Raw genomic sequence first — 18,115 nt, 5'->3', positions numbered from 1 at the left:
GAGCAAAGTACATCGCTTTCATTTACTGACTCTTTAAGTGTTTATGCTTTGTTATAATGCTGCTACTTTAGCTCCTCCTCCAAACACCAGTGACCCCTTTCTCTTGGGATGCCAAGAAATGATCAGTCTCGTGAGAAGAGCTTGAAAGGATGGATTTAGACACAAATATGTATCTGCAGAGAAGAAAAATAAATCACAGGCTCAAGGTTATCACACAGCACAAACCTTTGTGATTACAGGGCTTTTTGTCTCCCTTTCTGCTCTCTGCTAAATAGTACAATGTCTGTGATGGGGGACACGTGTCCCTGTGCTCTCTGCTGTACAGGAGGGTCCCGGCACAGGTACCGTACCACAAGTGGACAATGAAGCTGGAAATAACAACTCTGACGAGACTACCAAGAGAGTCTCACAAGCTGGAACAAGAAAAGGCTTCCTGAAGAGCAACTCAAAAAGGTAACTTCACCAAAGGTCCACACAGTGTCGCAGGGCACTTTCTTCTCTTAGTGGGTGGGAGGCAAAGCCCACTGCTAGAGATGAAGAAACAGCTTGCACCTTAACCCTCAAAAGGACATTCCCTCTAAAAGTAAAAATCATCCTAGACCCTTTATCTTTTGTGTTCCTATTTTCAAATACAAATCTTGGGGAATACATTTTTCCCTTACCTTTATCACATCTCTGTCTTGCAGAGGCAGAACTCATAATTCAGAGCTGTTTCCTAACACACACACATCATGTTTTGCCCTGCTCCTCATTTTAGCAATTACTTAATTGTTGGAGTGGTGTAAGTATATTAGAAATAATTGCTTGATACACAATTGATTCTGTTAAAACACTAATAAATCTAACCAAACCTGCATTATAGACCAGTTTAGTAGTAGAAAAAAAGAGCCACTACGATACAAATTATCAAAATCATAAAATCATTCAAAGCATCAAATCAAACTAACCTAAAATTTCTTCGAGTTTATATTAAATCTCTAAAAACAAGCTAAACTTAATGTCTCAGTCCTAATGATATAGTGGAAAAACTTGCCAAGATGGGACACATATTAATCTTCCTCTTGCAATTTACATTCTAATATTTCAGTGCCAAACCATTCTTCATAGAAAAACAGTGACTGTTAAGAAAGAGAAAAATCTGTAAGTGGAATTAAGTGACTGCAATCACCCTGTTTTCTGTCCTTACTCATGTTTCACATGAAACAACTAACAAAGATTTGCAAAGAGCAGCTATCAGAGCTACAAATGTACAGATCAACTGGAAAAACTTGATGCCACAGGACCACACTCACTCTACTGAGGACTGGGGAGGGTTTGTGTTACATACGTGCTACCTTCGTATCAGCTGTTGCCATTACGAATGAAACTTGGGGTCATTAGAAAAAATGCTGTCATCTAAAACTAATTCTGCTTTTCAGAGTACAGCAAGTCAAGAAGTAGTAAGAAACCCCTGCAATGTCCTCAGCAAGACCTGAAGAAAATTTTTTTCAGATAGTGCAGAGCATCAGGGACCAGTTCAGTGCTTGGCATACCATTTTTACATTTGCACATCTTCCAGATTTCTGTAGAGCCACACAACAGTAGGTAGCTTCTTGAGTCACAACCAGGGAACTGAGACCTGACCCTGCAGTGACACACATACACACCAATAAGCCCCACAGAAACTGTAATGAAATTGTTTTGAATGGAAGGGACACAACCTTCTAAATCTCAGGCTGAAGACTGTTCTGAACAATACTTTTTGGTCATGCCATCTTGTCCTGCTGCCAGTTCTCCACTGCCAATAGACTTCTTCCTAATTTGTCTCATTTTTAGTTTAGAATTCATGCACTGTCAAGCCAAGTTACTCTTATAAGGAGAGTGGGAATTACAGTCAAGATAAAGATATATTAAAGCATCATTATTCAAACATAAAAATGCAATGAAAACGTTAACCAGCTTTCCCTAAGGTGAAGGTGTTTATTGCTAAGTTTTTGCAGCACAATTACATTCAAACAGACAAATGCTAGCTTAAAATAACGCATTTATTCTTCTGAATCTACATAGGAGAAATGGAAAAACACCTTGAAAGTAAGCTGCCTCATATCAAATACTTACCCTAAAAGCTTTTTCCATAAAAACCATTAGATTTTAAAGAATAATTTCGATAAAATCAGGCAGCTAAAATACAGTACCTTGTATTTCTTTCTTAAATATGAATACCTTGTACTGACTTTCTGCACTGGGTAAGTCTGGAATTTATATTAACTTCTAAAACAAAATCTGATGCTTTTTTATATTATGTTGTGCAAGCCACATTCCCAGAGATTTATTACAGTTAGCACAGCACCGACACAGCAGCCAGGTGTACACGGGGTGGTCCACACTCCTGACTGCCACCCTGGAGCAGCTACCCAGACCACAGAGGCTGGGAACTGTGGGACCTGGCAAGTGCTTCATGTGAAGCTGAACTGCATTTCAGGTGGGGCAATGGCAAGCACAGCAATAACACCAGGAGAGGTGCTGAACAAGGTGAGGTGTCCAGGGGACACCAAGCCTGAAAGGTTGCCTGCTGGCATAGCCCCTTCATGTCCCAGCCTGCCCCCACTGCAGGGCTTCAGCCCTCCAGACTCAGTCTCTCAGCTGTCCTGGCTGTTCCCCACTGCTCCATCCTTAGCTGAGTCACTCAGATTTCATCTTCTTCCCACCTGAAAAGATGAAAATCCCCTTTGCCTCCCCAGACAAAAGTGAGGTGATGCTGGTCTTATGTCCCATCTGGAGACCTATCAGAGGCCATACAGACTATATATAGCCAAAGGACCTCCTGCAGACTTCTGGCACAAATGACTCAGTGAAAAACCTAGATCACAACAGCAGGAGGTGATGTGGCCCATACTGGGCCATGGGAAACAGCAACTCTGCGGCACCAGTATTTATAAACACAACGGAAGGCTGCTATCTGTCTGTTTCATACAATTGCTGGACCACAGACTATGGACCATCTGCCCACAGTCTATTATCACAATCTGTGAACAATTATAGGCAGGATATTTCAACTTAGAAAATGGCAAAGTTAACAAAAAAAGGCAAGCCAGAAAACAATCAAAAAACAAGCAACAGAACTGCGGTCAACCATTGCATGAAACCTCATTTGCCAGCCCTTGAACCCAGTAGCGCTTTGTTCCCAGACCCCCCAGCACATCATCTGCTCCAGAGCAGAGATTATTTCTGCTGATGATGAGGCCATAGCAAGTACCAGCCCTTCTGCAAATGCAAGCACCTGACCACACTTTCTGAGACCTGAGAGCACCGTTACCCTGCACTCTGTGCAGGAGGCATAAGGGCAGTTACAGTCAACACAGAATCACAGAACCATAGAATCATTTTGGTTAGAAGAGACCTTTAAGAACACCAAGTCCAACCATTAACCTAACACTGCCAAGTTACCACTAAACCATGTCCCTCGGCACTACATCTACACATCATTTAAATACCTCCAGGGATGGCAACTCAACCGCTTCCCTGGGCAGCCTGTTCCAATGCTTGACAACCCTTTCAGTGAAGAATTTTTTCCTAATATCCAATCTAAACCTCCCCTGACATGACTTGAGGCCATTTCCTCTTGTCATATCACCTGCTACCAACCCCCGCCTCTCTACACCCTCCTTTCAGGTAGTTGTAGAGAGCGATAAGGTCTCCCCTCAGCCTCCTTTTCTCCAGGCTAAACAGCCCCAGTTCCCTCAGCCGTTCCTCATAAGACTTGTGCTCTAGATCCTTCACCAGATTCATTGTTCTTCTTTGGATGTGCTCCAGTACCTGTCTTTCCTGTAGTGTGGGGCCCAAAACTGAACACAATATTCAAGGTGCTGCCTCACCAATACTGAGTACAGCAGGACAATCATTTCCTTAGTCCTGCTGGCCAAACTATTTCTATTACAAGCCATGGTACTGCCTTAAACAGATATGTACCAAACCCCTTTCACAGCCGGCAGCTGAGCTTACACCAGGGGAGAGGACAAAAACTTACCACTCCTGGCCTTTGGTCTATGATGCTGCTGCAGGCAAAACCGGTTACTGCTTCTGGGGTGGTTGACTTCCACTCTGCTGTCACTGAGCGGAGAGCGGTAATGCGTGGTCAGCAGGAGATGTACTTTGTCAGTGTTGCTTGGTCCATCCTGCAGACCATGGATGCAGTGAGGGAGCATCCCTCTCAGAGGAGCCTGTTGAATCTCTAAGTAAAACCCCCTTTCTCAGATGAGGCTGTTACCATGGGGCTGAGGAAAGGCTGGGTCTTGGGATTTTACCCTCTCCTCATCCTTGCTTCCATTACAGGTGGGAGTCTCCAAGGATGCCCCAGAAGACACCACTGGATGGGATGGGGTAGCTGTACAGCTGCCAGCGAGGCAGCGTGGGATGGCATTGCCAAGCTGAGCCAGCACAATCCAGTGCAGAATGTTTGAAGAGAGACAAAAATTATGCACATGCAAAAACCCTGCATCAGTCTTCAGTGTAGTCTGAGTAATTAGTGATTTTTTACAACAGGGAAATTGTACAGAAAGTAAAAATCCAACTGCCTTAAAACAACAGATAGTCTCAATTCATTTCTAATTTATGCATTCTTGTCATATGAAAGCTACTTGCTTAAGCTGCATTTCTATCTATTTGCAGTCTGTTCAGACACACAATGCTCAGTAGGGGTCTGTCTCCATGATTCATTGGCTCAGATTTCCTATAGAGTTTACATGATGTCTACTAAGCCCCATACAGTTTTGTATCCATTATAACCAGGGACAAGCAAGCAGGGCTCAGGAGGCTGAGCATCCATCTAAGAATAGCTTCCTGTCTTCCAGCTCTCTTCACAACAAATGAACAATGGTTACATTTTACCGGCTAGCACTGCATGGCGAGGGGAAATTATAGGAACTTGTCTGAGTTAAATAAGGGAAGAAGCATTTAGAGTGAAGCTCCTTAAATGAGCAGGTCAATAACTAGTTTACTGAGACCAAGGCACACAGCTAATGAGAGAATAAAGAATTATTCTTGTCAAGAGAAAAAAAGATGCTGCCCTGGTTTTGTGCTAAATAATTACATTCATTATGTTTAGGACAGCCCTGCAAGTGGTCTTTTGCACTAGTAAATTCATTAGCAAAGCTAATAGGCAAACTACTATTGGGGCAAATTTAAACGATTGCAATAGGATGGATGGCAAAGATGGGGAAAGGTAGTATGAGAGCTAAGAGCCAAAGTCAGCTTTAAGTATAATTGAATTTATCTTCTCATCAACTTTAAGGCCTCCTTCTGGGCTTGAAACAAGGAGAGGAAAAGCCATTGAAATGAAAGGATATTCACTTGATTGGATTTGTTGCTAGATTTTCCAGCTTGCCAAGCTGTCTAAACTGACCTCTTGACACATGACAACAATTATAAATCCAACAAAAATTAAAACATTAACTAAATTGCCTCAAAGTTTCCAAATGATAAAGGATCTCAAATGTGTCAGGAAGCCATCTCCCCAGCAGCAACACTGAAAAAGTAACCAGACTTTGAATTTTCCCAGAAGTTCACAAAACTCATCTGGGCAACAGGAAGGTAGGATGCAATGTGTCTAGGCAAGGGTCACAGTCACACAGTGCCGGAGTAGGAGGGTCAGCAGGATCACCTCCCATGGCTTAGGAGAGCAGCAGCATGTGGCCCTGTGCAAGGCACTGCAGCATGGTGGTGGTCCTCCCTGGAGGGCAGCAGCAGTGGTGGTCCTTCCTGCGTGCTCAGGTCTGTCAATGCAGCCTCAGGTTTAGCACACAACGAACACACGCGGGACCATCAGCCCTCTGTGCTGCTCTGATTCAGCCTAGCTACGTATTTATGCAGACGTTAGGTATGCTTAACTAAATTTGTCTTTACAGATACATTTTTAAATAAAGAGGTTAGATTCTGATAAAATCACTGGAGGAGCTGTAGGCCTAAGTACCTCTTCTTTAATCATGCCCTGCCTAGACTGTAATCACAGCTGCTTCATAGACACAAATGCAGCACATTGAGGTGAGCCTGGAAAATGATTGAAATCAATTTAGCGAGTCTGTGGAGCACAGCAGTAACATGTGTAGGACAGAGCAGAGCACCAATGGCGCTTACGGCAGCGTCTGGCACTGACCACCATCTCCAGGCAGGGCTACACAGCCCCCAGCCCCGCAGGGCTGCCTCCACTGGCAAACTGAGTTACAGGGGAATGGAGAAAATGCCTGTTACTGGGCTGAGTACAGGACACAGCTCTGGCTGGAAAAGCAGGAGGGATTTTATTTAATTTTTTAATGTTGAAACATTTTTCAGCATTTTAAAAGCGAGGTTCCAAAGTAGTTTTTCTTCTAAAAATAACTTTAAAGTTATGAAATGAAAATGTGCTATGATTGTAAAAAAATACCTACTAAAAAAAAAAGAGGGAAAAAAATCATCAAATACTTAAGCTTTTTGCTTTGGATGTAGAATAAAAATACCTTTTTTTTTTTCTAACTTTGTAAAAAACTTATTAAACTGTCTGATTCAGGTTCAGCTGGGTTGGGTTCAGTTTGCCCCTGAACCAAAAAGCTGTTACATGTCATATCTGTGTCTAGCTGTCATAAATGGACACTCAATATTAGCTAAAGGCATCCAAAAACTAGCTTTTCAGTAATTGAATTTGGGAAAGACAGAAAAGAAGTAATTGCTATGAAGCCCATATCTGAAAGAAAAAGAGGGAGGAAAAAAATAAAAAGAAAAAAAAAAATCTTCTTTGCCAAGTGGAAATAGGAATAAATGTTCTTGGCTACTGCTGCAGCCCGAAAAGCCAGAAGGAACCTGAGGCTCCCCAGTAAACCTAGTCTAGAAACTTCCTTGGCTGATCTCTTATTTCCTCTGGCTAGTTGCCTTATCCAGTCAAGTTAGAAATTCAGGTTCTAACTCTCAGTGAGAAACTGGAAAGAGACATATATTGTATGTCTGAAGGAAAGCATCCAGAGAATTAAGTGTATTTACCTAAACTAAACTCTGGGGAAATGCTTGCCACCTTTGCTTTTTCAGCGAGAGCTGACCCCTTCCCTCCAGCCATCACTGACCAACCTCCCCTGACAGCAGGTTCAGACTGCACAGGCTGTGACACAAAAGGCTGCTGGAGATCCCAGAGACACCACACCTCTGTCTGTTGCCAGAAGAAAACCAGTGATCATCCTTCTTCTCCCGCCCACCTTCTTTCATGTATCTACAGCCTTCAAAACCAGACTGAAAAGGTGCAAAAAAAATCTGAGGTCTCTAGATAGTGACAAAGCTTCCTTCTTAATGAATTTTTAACTAATCATTTCCACAGGCAAGAAAAAAACTGGACAATAGCTGTTAAGAGTGTAGGAAGGATGTCGAAAGGTGTTTTACTGAGGACAGGCCTAACAAGCACAGTGTGGGGAGAAGCTGGCACCTTGTTCTCTCAAAAGTCAAGACCAGATCTGTTCTTCCTCACTAGATTTTTGCCAGCTATTAAGTAATACAAACATGTTATGCAATCTTTATACTTAGAGAGTCTCAAAGTTCAATGATATGGCTGTTCAAGACCTGCCATGGCCAGAAAAGTGACTATAATAATGTCACCTTGTTCCTGCACTTATCTACTTCCTCAAGCATCTGCTCTCTTGTCAATATACGTCAATTTTACTTACTAATGGTAATGGGAACCAGGTATGCCAATCAGAGAAGACTGACCCCTTAAGCTATACCCATTTTGCCTGCTAGCAAAGCCAACTTTTATCACAATAAGCAAGGGAAAGCCAGCACAGGTGTGCCACAGAAATATGCATTATACTTTGCCTCATGCTGTGTTAGCACCAGCGATGCTTTATTCTCATTTCAGAACCTGTACATTTGCTGAAGGTTAGTGATGGAGTGCAGTGCAGGTCATAAACAACTGAGCTTCATTTTCCACAACTAGACACAGCAGCAGGCACTTAGAAAAAAAATTATACTAGCTTGTAAATGCAACAATTTAATATGGAAGTAACTGATGGCAAATAAACATAGAATGCCAAGGCAACTTCTCTGTCACTAGCTGTACTGTACTCTGTTCCTTCCATTTGTTTAAAAATCAAAGCTAGTGAACTAGAATTTATTCAATCTTACCAAAGAAATCAATTTAGAATGTGAAATATAACCTTAAGAAGGAAGAACACTGTTCCTTCCTGAGAAAACCCTTTTCTACAGACAGCGCACCGAGAATGTCGAAATGCATGCAGCTATGGCTAAGATTTTCCAGCCACATACCTGGAAACACTCTACAGTGCCATTCTTTGACAAAGTCATTTATGTGGTAAAATCTCCTCAAAACAGCAGAGCCTAAATGATACAAATGGCAAAACATCTAATTTCTTCAGCTACCTTCCAACTGCATAGGTTATTTCTCCAAACCTGTGATGCTTTCACACATGCTCTGACCAACCATCAGACCACGACATGATCATTCTTGTTACCTGCTGCAGCTAGTGGTGCTTGAACACAGCCTCTTCTAGGAACTAAGACTTCCTACAGCAAAAAAAGATTCATTGCTTATTGTCTCCCATTGACAAGTGAATGCAGTCTCAGTGCTGCATCAGCAGCAAATTTGAGCCTTTTATCAATAGGTTTAGCCATAGAGATCTATGTGTAGCTCTGAGAAGCACTGACTCCAAACAAAATCATGTTGGAACTGAAGAAACTAGTGAAAAGATGCATACTTTAAGTGTGATTTCTGGGTAGGGGAACAGCAGCGGAGCAGGGTCTCAGAGATGCTGTGTCATCTCCATCCTTGGAAGTTCACAAGAGCAGACCAGACGAAACTCTGAGCAACCGGGTCTGGCCTCACAGCTGACCCTGCTTTTAGAAAATGAAGAAATGGCCTCAAGTCGTGTCAGGGGAGGTTTAGATTGGATATTAGGAAAACATTCTTCATTGAAAGGGTTGTCAAGCATTGGAAAAGGCTGCCCAGGGAAGCAGTTGAGTTGCCATCCCTGGAGATATTTAAAAGACATGTAGATGTAGTGCTGAGGGACATGGTTTAGTGGTAACTTGGCAGTGGTAGGTCAGTGGTTGGACTTGGTGATCTTTAAGGTCTCTTCCAACCAAACCAATTCTATGCTTCTATACAAGTTACGTCGGCTCTGCCATGTAGCCAATGCAAAATAAACTGAGCAGCTCTCACGGATATGTTTCAGTTGACTTGATTCATCTGGTTTGGGAGGGGAGGAGGCAGAACTACAGCACTCCCGCATTTTCCGATGGGAGGAGCCTGGCTGTGGGCTCAGAGGAGGTATAGGACCTAGGGAAGGAGCTCTCGCTCCCACATGTGAAAATACCAAGCTACAGGGCAGTTTATCGCTGTTGCAGGCCTATGGGAAGAGCAAAACGCAGTAAATGAAGTTTGACATAACAGTCCTAAACTGGTGATGGAAAAGCTGGCTAGCACAACCGTGGCTGAATTTATTTATTTTGTTTAATGTAACAAATTATATTACAATTGTGTGCGATCTATATTCTTGGCCTTTAAAGCCAAAGATAATCTATGGCTTCTAAGATTTCAGTTTATTCTCAAACAATATTAATGGCAGTCCATAGCAGACACAGCTTTATCAGAGGGGAGAATATTGGAAATTTGAGGAAGAACATCTCCATCTAACCGCCTACCTGGAACTGAAAAATTAGCATTCTTTCCAAGAGAAAAAAGTCTGAGGTTAATTAGGTGATCATTGAACAATGCATGCAAAGTTTCTATTGCAAAACATGATTTTATAAAGTAATATATGCACATCCCCACCTTGCCACAGTCTGATAAAAAATGAAGGAGAGCACGGTACATACCACCAAATGGATGATGACTTCATATCACTTGTTCTGAAAGAAAGCAGCCTGTTGTTTACTGCATTTATCGACAATCTGTGAAAGTAGACCAGAAATCAGTCTAATTACCAGAGTGCCAGTTGTGCTTGTTAACACCAGCTTTGTGACCAAATGTTATTCCACAGTTGTCACATCACAAGAAGGTTTCATTACTAACATAATAGTGAACAAGATCACATGCCTGGCTATTGATTGATCTGCCACACAAAGGAAGGACATTGTTGTCTCTATTATAACCAGTTACATCTTTGTCTGCCTGTATAATATGCACAGGAATGTATCATGAGCAGTTGCTGCAGTGTTTCCTAATTTCTGCCTGTTAGCCCATTAACAGCCCATTAGGATTTGCAGACTTTACCACCAGAGAAGAAATGACCTTGCCATAATTCTGTCTGGTACAATCTTCAAAAAACTGTTTTCATCAGCCTTCCTGCAATAGATCCTACAAGGACTGAGACTTACTCAACATTTGCTTTATAAATATATCATTTCTGCCAAATCAAAAGATATTTTAATTCTTTCCAGACACAATTAGGAAGCACTGCAGGAACAGTAGAAATATTCATCATTAATGCAGTTGAATGGCCCTGAAAGAACTATGTCTTAGACCAGAGAAATATTCTGCTAACAAGCACCTGAGACAAAATGAAGTAACATTGACCCCCAGACCGTCAAGATATTGCTTTCCATTCACTGACCAGTCATAAACGCAAACAACCGATTTCAGGCCTGCTGTTAATATTAAAAGTGAACAGTCTTGTTTATTTTTCTATGAACTCAATAAATATTATAATATAAAAGTGGATTTGTTTATCATTGTGAGCCTACAGAAAAACAAGCGTGCCTCATCATCTTATCTGATGATGAATGATTTATCAGGCAGAACGTGAATCTGCTTCTGAGTCTATTTTCCTGTTTATGCTTGTTGAACAGATACAATTTAATGAAGAATATAAAGTACTTAAAAATCTGTCTACCATTAATAGTTTAATTAAACTGACATGTACTTCAAAAATAGAGAGACAGAAAACATTAATTTTGGTTATAAAGGGCATGGCATTATTGAAGTGCAATTAAAAACAACATTCACTTACAATTAATAGCTAAAACAATTTAATTATTTAACATTTGATTGTCAGTTCTGGCTAACTTCACCACCCCAAGGTAGGTATGTTCTTTGGACCTCTTGTAAAGTATATTACATAGCTGCCATCACACTGCAAGCACAAGCACAAGACCCAAGTACAAGCTAACAAGTTGCTCCTGAGCAATATCTCACTGTAAATCCTCAAAAACACACCATGCTGTGCTATTGTCCCCTGGTCTCCCCTGTGTCCTTGAGATGTCAATGCCCCAAAGGATCCCTCCCTGACCTCTCTGCTAGTCAGATAGCAGCCTCTGCTGAGGCTGGTGCAGGGTCCAGGGGCTGACTGATGAGCTGGCTCCTGGCTTGTGGATCATGTTTCTCTGGTAAAAGCACTGATTTGGGTCCCTTGGACATGCTCAAGTACCTGTTTTCTTCCTAAACTTCATGTCTCTTTGCAGCTCTCTCCATCAAACTTGATAGAAATTGGTCAACTGGCTCAGCAGTTATCTGAGAGAAGGTGCTGGAAAAGAGGAGCAAAGAAAAACAGCTCAACCACACAGGTCCCATTTCACTTGGAACCAGGACAAAAAAACTCTCCTGCCAAATTCAAAGTTAAAACCTGAAGAGGCAAAGTGAGAGTCTGCCAAAGAATCACTGTAGCACTGCTTTCCAGAAGCATAGGTCCTTCCTGAACAAAGCTGCAATGGAAATTTTCTTGAAATTTGGCCTAATTTTTTTTTAAGAACATAGCAGCAAACACGTTTAGAAATTTCATCAGAATTTCAGGGTCTGAAGAAAATCCAGACACTGGACTAGTCTGCAAACAGGAATTCTGTTCCACAGGATACTGCAATAGTTTCAGAGCTATATTGAGAAGCAAAGTCACTTTTGGTGTAATATTTCAAAAAGCTAAGAGAGACTTATTCCTCAGTAGCCAGGAGAGCCATCCATTTGTGATTGGAGTAACCATGTCTGGATTACACCAGCCACCGGGCAGCTGGCTGTTCTGGGATATGTGTGAGAGGAACTTCGGTTTCAACGATTTTCTTTTGGAAAACTATTTTGTTAAAAAATTCTCAAGAAACTGCTCTAATTGTAATAAAAGAAACCCAGATGCTACAGTTTTCTCCACATGGGCAAAATGTCATGGCAAGTTCAGCCATGGCTCTCACCAGGACTATGCAGATCTCAGAAGTTTGCTCTTACAAGAAAATTGCGGGATTACTATCCTACTAAGGAAGTGCACTTATTCCTGAGCACAGCCTGGAGCAGAAGTTGTCTCAGGACTATTTAACTAGCTCCTATAAATTTGGTTTACTGATTTCCTTAGTAGTTGAGGTGCATGGAGAAGTTGCAATTTCTCCCATAAATCATAAGATACAGTCCTCTACTATCTCCCCAGGAGGAAAGAAGAGAAAAATTGGGGGAGGGACGACCCAATGACATAGATGAAGTGTTCACAAAAGCCTTCTTTCTTGCTTTTTTACCAATCCAGATGATGCCATAACCCTGGCCATACCACCTGAAGGGCACTGACCAAATTCTTGAGTCTAGGAGAAGTTCTTCTATCCGTAGTCTAGGTGGCTGAGCCAAGCTGGAGCCTCTGGGACTAGAGAGAGGAGTGCACTGAGCCTGGGTCTGCCTTGCAAGGACAGCTTCCACATCTGGGACTTAAACCAGGGCTCCAGACCTTCATGTCATGCCGCAAGTCCAACGAACATGCAGCAGAGGACAGCATCTGGGCTTCCACCAGTAGACAAATTTACTGGAAAACTGCAGGAGGAGAAAATGGTTCTATTTGTGTTTTCATAGAGAGCATTTTAATGACAATATTTGCGACGATGCACCTGTAAATAATATATAAAAATAAGAATAAAAGTAATCAGTACAAAGCAATGTATTCCTGTACTTAAACTTCTCCATGGAGAAAATTTCAATTTCTCTTAACTTTAATCTCTGTTAAATTTAACACTTAAATTTCTTTGTGGGGAAATTTAAAGGAAGAGAAAAATGGTAAGGGGTGGGAGTTAGTAGGATTCATTAAAAAAACATAACATAAACAGTGTCTATCTTTCCTCTAAAGAGCATTATAATAGATTTATTTTCAGTGCAGTCACTGAGCCTGCCACCTTCACATAAAAACACCTGCACTGACACAGCTTCCTCTTTGAATTCAGATAAGTTATCCCCAAAAGAGTAAATATATTCATAAATGGTCAGACCTAAAGCATTTCAGCCCACCAGAAGAAACGGTTATGAGAACGGATGTTCATTTGAAGATCTTGTGAGCAATTCAGCAACTGAACTTGTTGAGAAGAATTCACTGGAGAGATACCAGATACCCTCACCCTAAAGTTACGAACTGATTTTGCACTGGGCCAAGCAGGGAATGGTGGCTTTTAAGGGTTTTGGCTTAAGCCAAAACCTCTAAGCACATTAAAACCTTGTTCAAACTCTTTTCAAGATCTGTAACTGTGAGGTGAGTGCAGTCCAGTATAGACCACCAGAGTAGGTAGAGCAGAGGATAAAGTCTGGAAACACATTAGAAAATAAACCAAAAGATATGGACAACCTATACACCATCGGATTTAAGCTAGAAGTGAATTACTTGTGCCTGAACCAAGCTCCTTTGCTGGCCTCAGAATGTCTATGAAATTGCCAGCCACACCAGTAATGGTATGTTTGCACTTATAGAACAAAACACCAGGCAATTACTGAGCTTTCTTCTCTTCATGGTTTTTTTGCTGTTATGTGACCAATGCAGCCTAGAAAGTCAGACATCTTATGAAATACTCTATTAATTGACCACGAGTTTCAATCTTTTCATTAAAGAGAGAATATTTCCTATTTTTTAATATTTTGTAAATATATATCTCTCTCAAACTTTACTCATTAAGAATAATTTTTCAGATTTTTTTACATTTTGCTTATAAGTCTACAGATCTTCAGTAATATATTTTAAACTGCCACTTATGAAATTATAGTTTCATCTCTATTTTCTTTTTTTAAAACAGTGCAAAATCACATTAAAATACTATGATCTTATAATTAAGACTCCAGCAAAGCATGTCTGGATCATTCCCTGACATAGAACCTTTAAGAAAAAAATCTCCCAAAGTGTGAGGTGGCTTTGCAAATGAAATCAAAGCACTGAATTTAGATTTTGTTATTATTGTGTTTAAATTAAGCTTGAAAACAGCATGCAACTGAAATAAAAATCAGAAGCAGAGCAGGGTATTGTTTGGTTTCTGAATATTAAATGCAATCAAAAGCTAATAGTACTTATAGATTTTTCATATATAAACAGATTTATGGAACTGATAAAAACCATTTGCTCACCCAGCTTCAAAAATCCGGATGGTTTTCTTCTGTGAATAATCAAATAAGTTAACTCGGGCAGCTTCTTTGGTTCAGTGCCACAGATATACAGGATTTATATTTAAATGGCTACTATTGTTTAGAAGGTATACTTTTCAAAACCCAAGTAACTTCACCACATATGTCATTTAAGTTAATGAGACAAACTATAGGGTAAAAAATAAACAACGTTCACAGCATTCACAGCTGATAAAAGCAGCAAGTCAGTAAGTTTCATTTTTATTGCTAACCAATTTTACTTTCAGGTTGGCACACATGAGATTAAAGTTGCAACACCTGAAGGCAATAGTTGTTTACTTTTACAAATTTTTTTCTCTATATATTTCATTTTCATAATTTTATGAAAATGCTTCTGTTAATTTGGAGCTCCTGAAGAGCTTTTTTCAGTTCAGAAAAATCTCTTAGTTGGTTTTCAGCATCTCTGGTTACTTACTGTAAGTAACTGTCTTTCTCGGTGAGGGAAGGTAGTTCATTGACCCAGAATTTTATTGCAATAGCTTTTCAAGAATTAGTGTTTATGTGGTTTTATATGTTAAGAAATTTAGCAAAATTTACCATAAATTTTAGGGGCCCTAGTGCCTTCTCAAGATGTGCGATGTCTCTTCCCTGTTTCAGTGTTACAAGAATGCTAAATAAGGAGAGAGAAATCCCTTCATTCAGGAAAAAAACAAACACCACCCTTAAAATACTAGATCATGTCAAAACTGTGGGAAGAGGTTTCAGATACTATCAACTGTGGTTTTACATTCATGTTCTGCTTGCCAGTATTTTGGGTAGTATTCTGAAGCCGAGTTTTGATCCTTTAAGGACCTCCTGTCCCCTAAGCTCAGATTTGATTCAGTATTGGAAACACCAGGGCAGCAGCTGCTCCGAAAGTAATCTGGATTAAATTTCACAAGAGCAGCTTTTCCTGCAGTATTTTAAACTAATCTGAATTGGGAAAAGCAGGGAGAAAATAAAAAAGATAAACACAGAAGACAGACAGAGTAAAACCTGGAAGGGGAACGTGGAAAGCAGAACAGGAGCGAGGAAATACACGTGTGTGGAAGGACTAAGGAGCCAAATGGGGAAACTGAGAGAAACATTTGGAAAAAAATCTGAGGAGCAGAAGGCTGACAGAGAAGGCAAAATCTGTGAGGGGAAAAAATGGAGGGGGTTAACACACAAACACAGAGAGGAAGCTAAAAATTAGCAGCGCAAGGAGTCAGAGGAAGGAAAAAGGGCAAAGAGACAGAAAGAGCGGCATGAAACAAAAACGGCAGGGGGAGAGATGGTGAAGAAGGCAAATTGAAAACAGGGATCCAAAATGAAAGCAAAAATTTTACAGAGCAAAAGCCCAATTTATAAAACTTCGCAAAGTTTACAGGAAATTAGTTCTGGTGAAAGCGCAGGCAGCGTGAGGACAGAAGCTCACACATGTCTTTACCTTCTCAATCAGAGTTCAGTTTAACAGAACCTCTGTTTATAGCAACCCCCCAAAATAAACATCTAGCCTATTAGAACCGATAAGGGGAACATGACACACCTACTGCCTTGTCTCCACGAGCAATGCAATCTCCTCTTTTTTTGCTGCCTTTTGGAACAGGAGGAACAAACAGGCAAAACATAATTTACACTCTTGGTTTATCTGTATCCACAGCCCATCTGCTAACTCAAACCGCAGCAGAATGTGTATGTGTGCATTCAGAGAGATGGCTGTCATTAGACCAATGAAGTTAACCAACGTATAAAAGCCAGGATCAGATCAGTAATAAAGTTTACACTTCATTACGGATGTCAAAATTCTTGCTGATTTTTTTTTTTCCATGAGTATTTAGCTTATTGAGTTTCACAAGTAAAACCACGTCCAGTGAGCACTCAGGAATCAGTTACTTGGAAGCTCGAGCATTCAGGATTGAAACGTGAAAACAGATATTTCCTTAATAAATTTACAGAATCAGAAAAACTGGACATATTAACATAGATCTCTGCATTCATGGCTGTAACATGATTGGATTCTTGTCTCATCAAATTTACATTGTGGAATCTGAATATAGTATGATTAGGCATTATTTTAACAACTACATTACAATACAATTTAAAATAAAATGGCCCTTCATATCGCACTAATATCAGTGTTTTAAATAACAAAGGGGATTATTTTTTTTTAAATAAAGGAAAGGATTAGCATTTAGTTTCAATCAGTATAAGCAATGCTGTACCAGTTGGTGTCTCAAAGATTCAGGATTTTATTAATATTCCAGAGATGCATTTGTGTTGCCTCTGGGTACACTGAAAAGCCACTTAAACTGCACTTAAAGCAGCACTACAGGATCAAATTGATGTGCATCAACCATTTACAATAAAACTTGATTATTATAAAGGCATACATATTTGCATAATTACATGTTTGATTTTTTGATAATGCAGCATACACTACAAAATGTTGCTTCATGTAGAAAGGCATCGTCAAAAAGCACCATCTGCTGTAGTGTTTAATGCACTGCAATGTTTGAAAAATTCTGAAGGTAGATTTGTGTGAATCAGACAGAAAAGCAAAGGAGTTCTGCTAGAACAAGAGACTCAGGGCTGGAGGAGGGGACATGATACAGTGTGGACATTTTTTTTAGGCTGTCGTCTGTTTCTCTCTAGCTATTTTTAAATAAAATTGTCAGGGGGAGAAACGTACAAAACAACAGAGTGGCACATCCTACAGTCCACAGAATGCAGGATTCAGAACTTGAGAGCATTTGGCATAAACACAGTTTTGATGTTTTCACTCAAAAAAAAAATTCAGTAATATATGCAACAAAGGAATCATACTGGGAAAGAAGGCAAACAGCACAGATAATGGATTCTTACACTTATGAATTGACAGGAATGAATCTTTTTAAACGAGTGTCTATTAAGCATCACAATAGCTAAAAAAGACATAGAACTTGAAACTGAAAATATCTCTATATTTGCTCAGTTCAAAAGGAGAAACTGTCTGTTCTTCAGTAATATCTGACCATAAACCCTAACATGAGCTCAGTGTGTTCACGAAGTCTGATTGCTAAAATAAGAGTGTATCTTGGAGTACAAGAAAAAGCAAGCACTTCTAGACTCAGCACAGTTAGCCCTGAGTTCTCGTATCCTAAAATTACGCATCTTTTTGATTAACACTACGTGTCTATCATTTTAATACCTGAGGCTGTTTTTCAAAGTGGATTTTGAGAAAGACATTAATCAAATTTAGTTGTAGCTGCTTATAATATTCTGCCATCCCAAGGAGTTTGTATGCATGCATCCAAAACACACACACACATACACGCAAAAGGGTCATCTGTGGTTTTTCTGAGTCTATTTCTACCTCTGAGCTATGCTGTGAACATTTTTGGACATTGTGCTGAGTGGTAAAGCACAGCACAGAGCCAAGACAGGGAAGATCTGGCAGGGAAGTCAATAGGCATGTACTAGCCTGTTGCTTCCCAGTAGGAGCTCATTCCTTCACAAATTGGCCTCTGGTAAGCAGTGTGATTCATTGCTTAGGGACTGGATTACAAGCTGGAAACCAGCTGCCAGAATTTGGGAAACTCATTTCACTTCTCCATGCTTTCCATTTTCCTTCCTCCTGTTTTTCACATCACATTAGTTGAAAATATAAAACACTTCAGGGCAAAGACTTTTTCATAATACAAGTTTCCAGCATATTGGGCATTAAACAAGCTTTTATCTCCATGGGCACCTTAAGGTACACCAGGATACAAACAACAGTTGGATTACATGCTGTATGTGGCACAAATACCAAGTCAATTAAAAAGCATC

The 18,115-nt window shown here is 40.3% G+C and overlaps 1 long non-coding RNA gene across 1 annotated transcript in view; it reads right to left on the bottom strand.

Moving 5' to 3' along the window:
• The window catches only part of LOC106886288, a 37,895-nt gene extending 27,991 nt beyond the window's left edge, over positions 1-9,904 (bottom strand). Inside the window, exon 1 of the long non-coding RNA XR_001411621.1 lies at positions 9,826-9,904. This is a non-coding gene — a long non-coding RNA (uncharacterized LOC106886288). The remainder of the gene's footprint in view (positions 1-9,825) is intronic.
• Between the last annotated feature and the right edge of the window lie 8,211 nt (positions 9,905-18,115).

This window comes from Calidris pugnax, unplaced genomic scaffold (genome assembly GCF_001431845.1).
Source record: "Calidris pugnax isolate Ruff unplaced genomic scaffold, ASM143184v1 scaffold18, whole genome shotgun sequence".
Taxonomy (NCBI): Eukaryota; Metazoa; Chordata; class Aves; order Charadriiformes; family Scolopacidae; genus Calidris; species Calidris pugnax.
The sequence above is the reverse complement of the archived record's forward strand: the minus strand, read 5'-3'. Positions and strand labels throughout refer to the sequence as shown.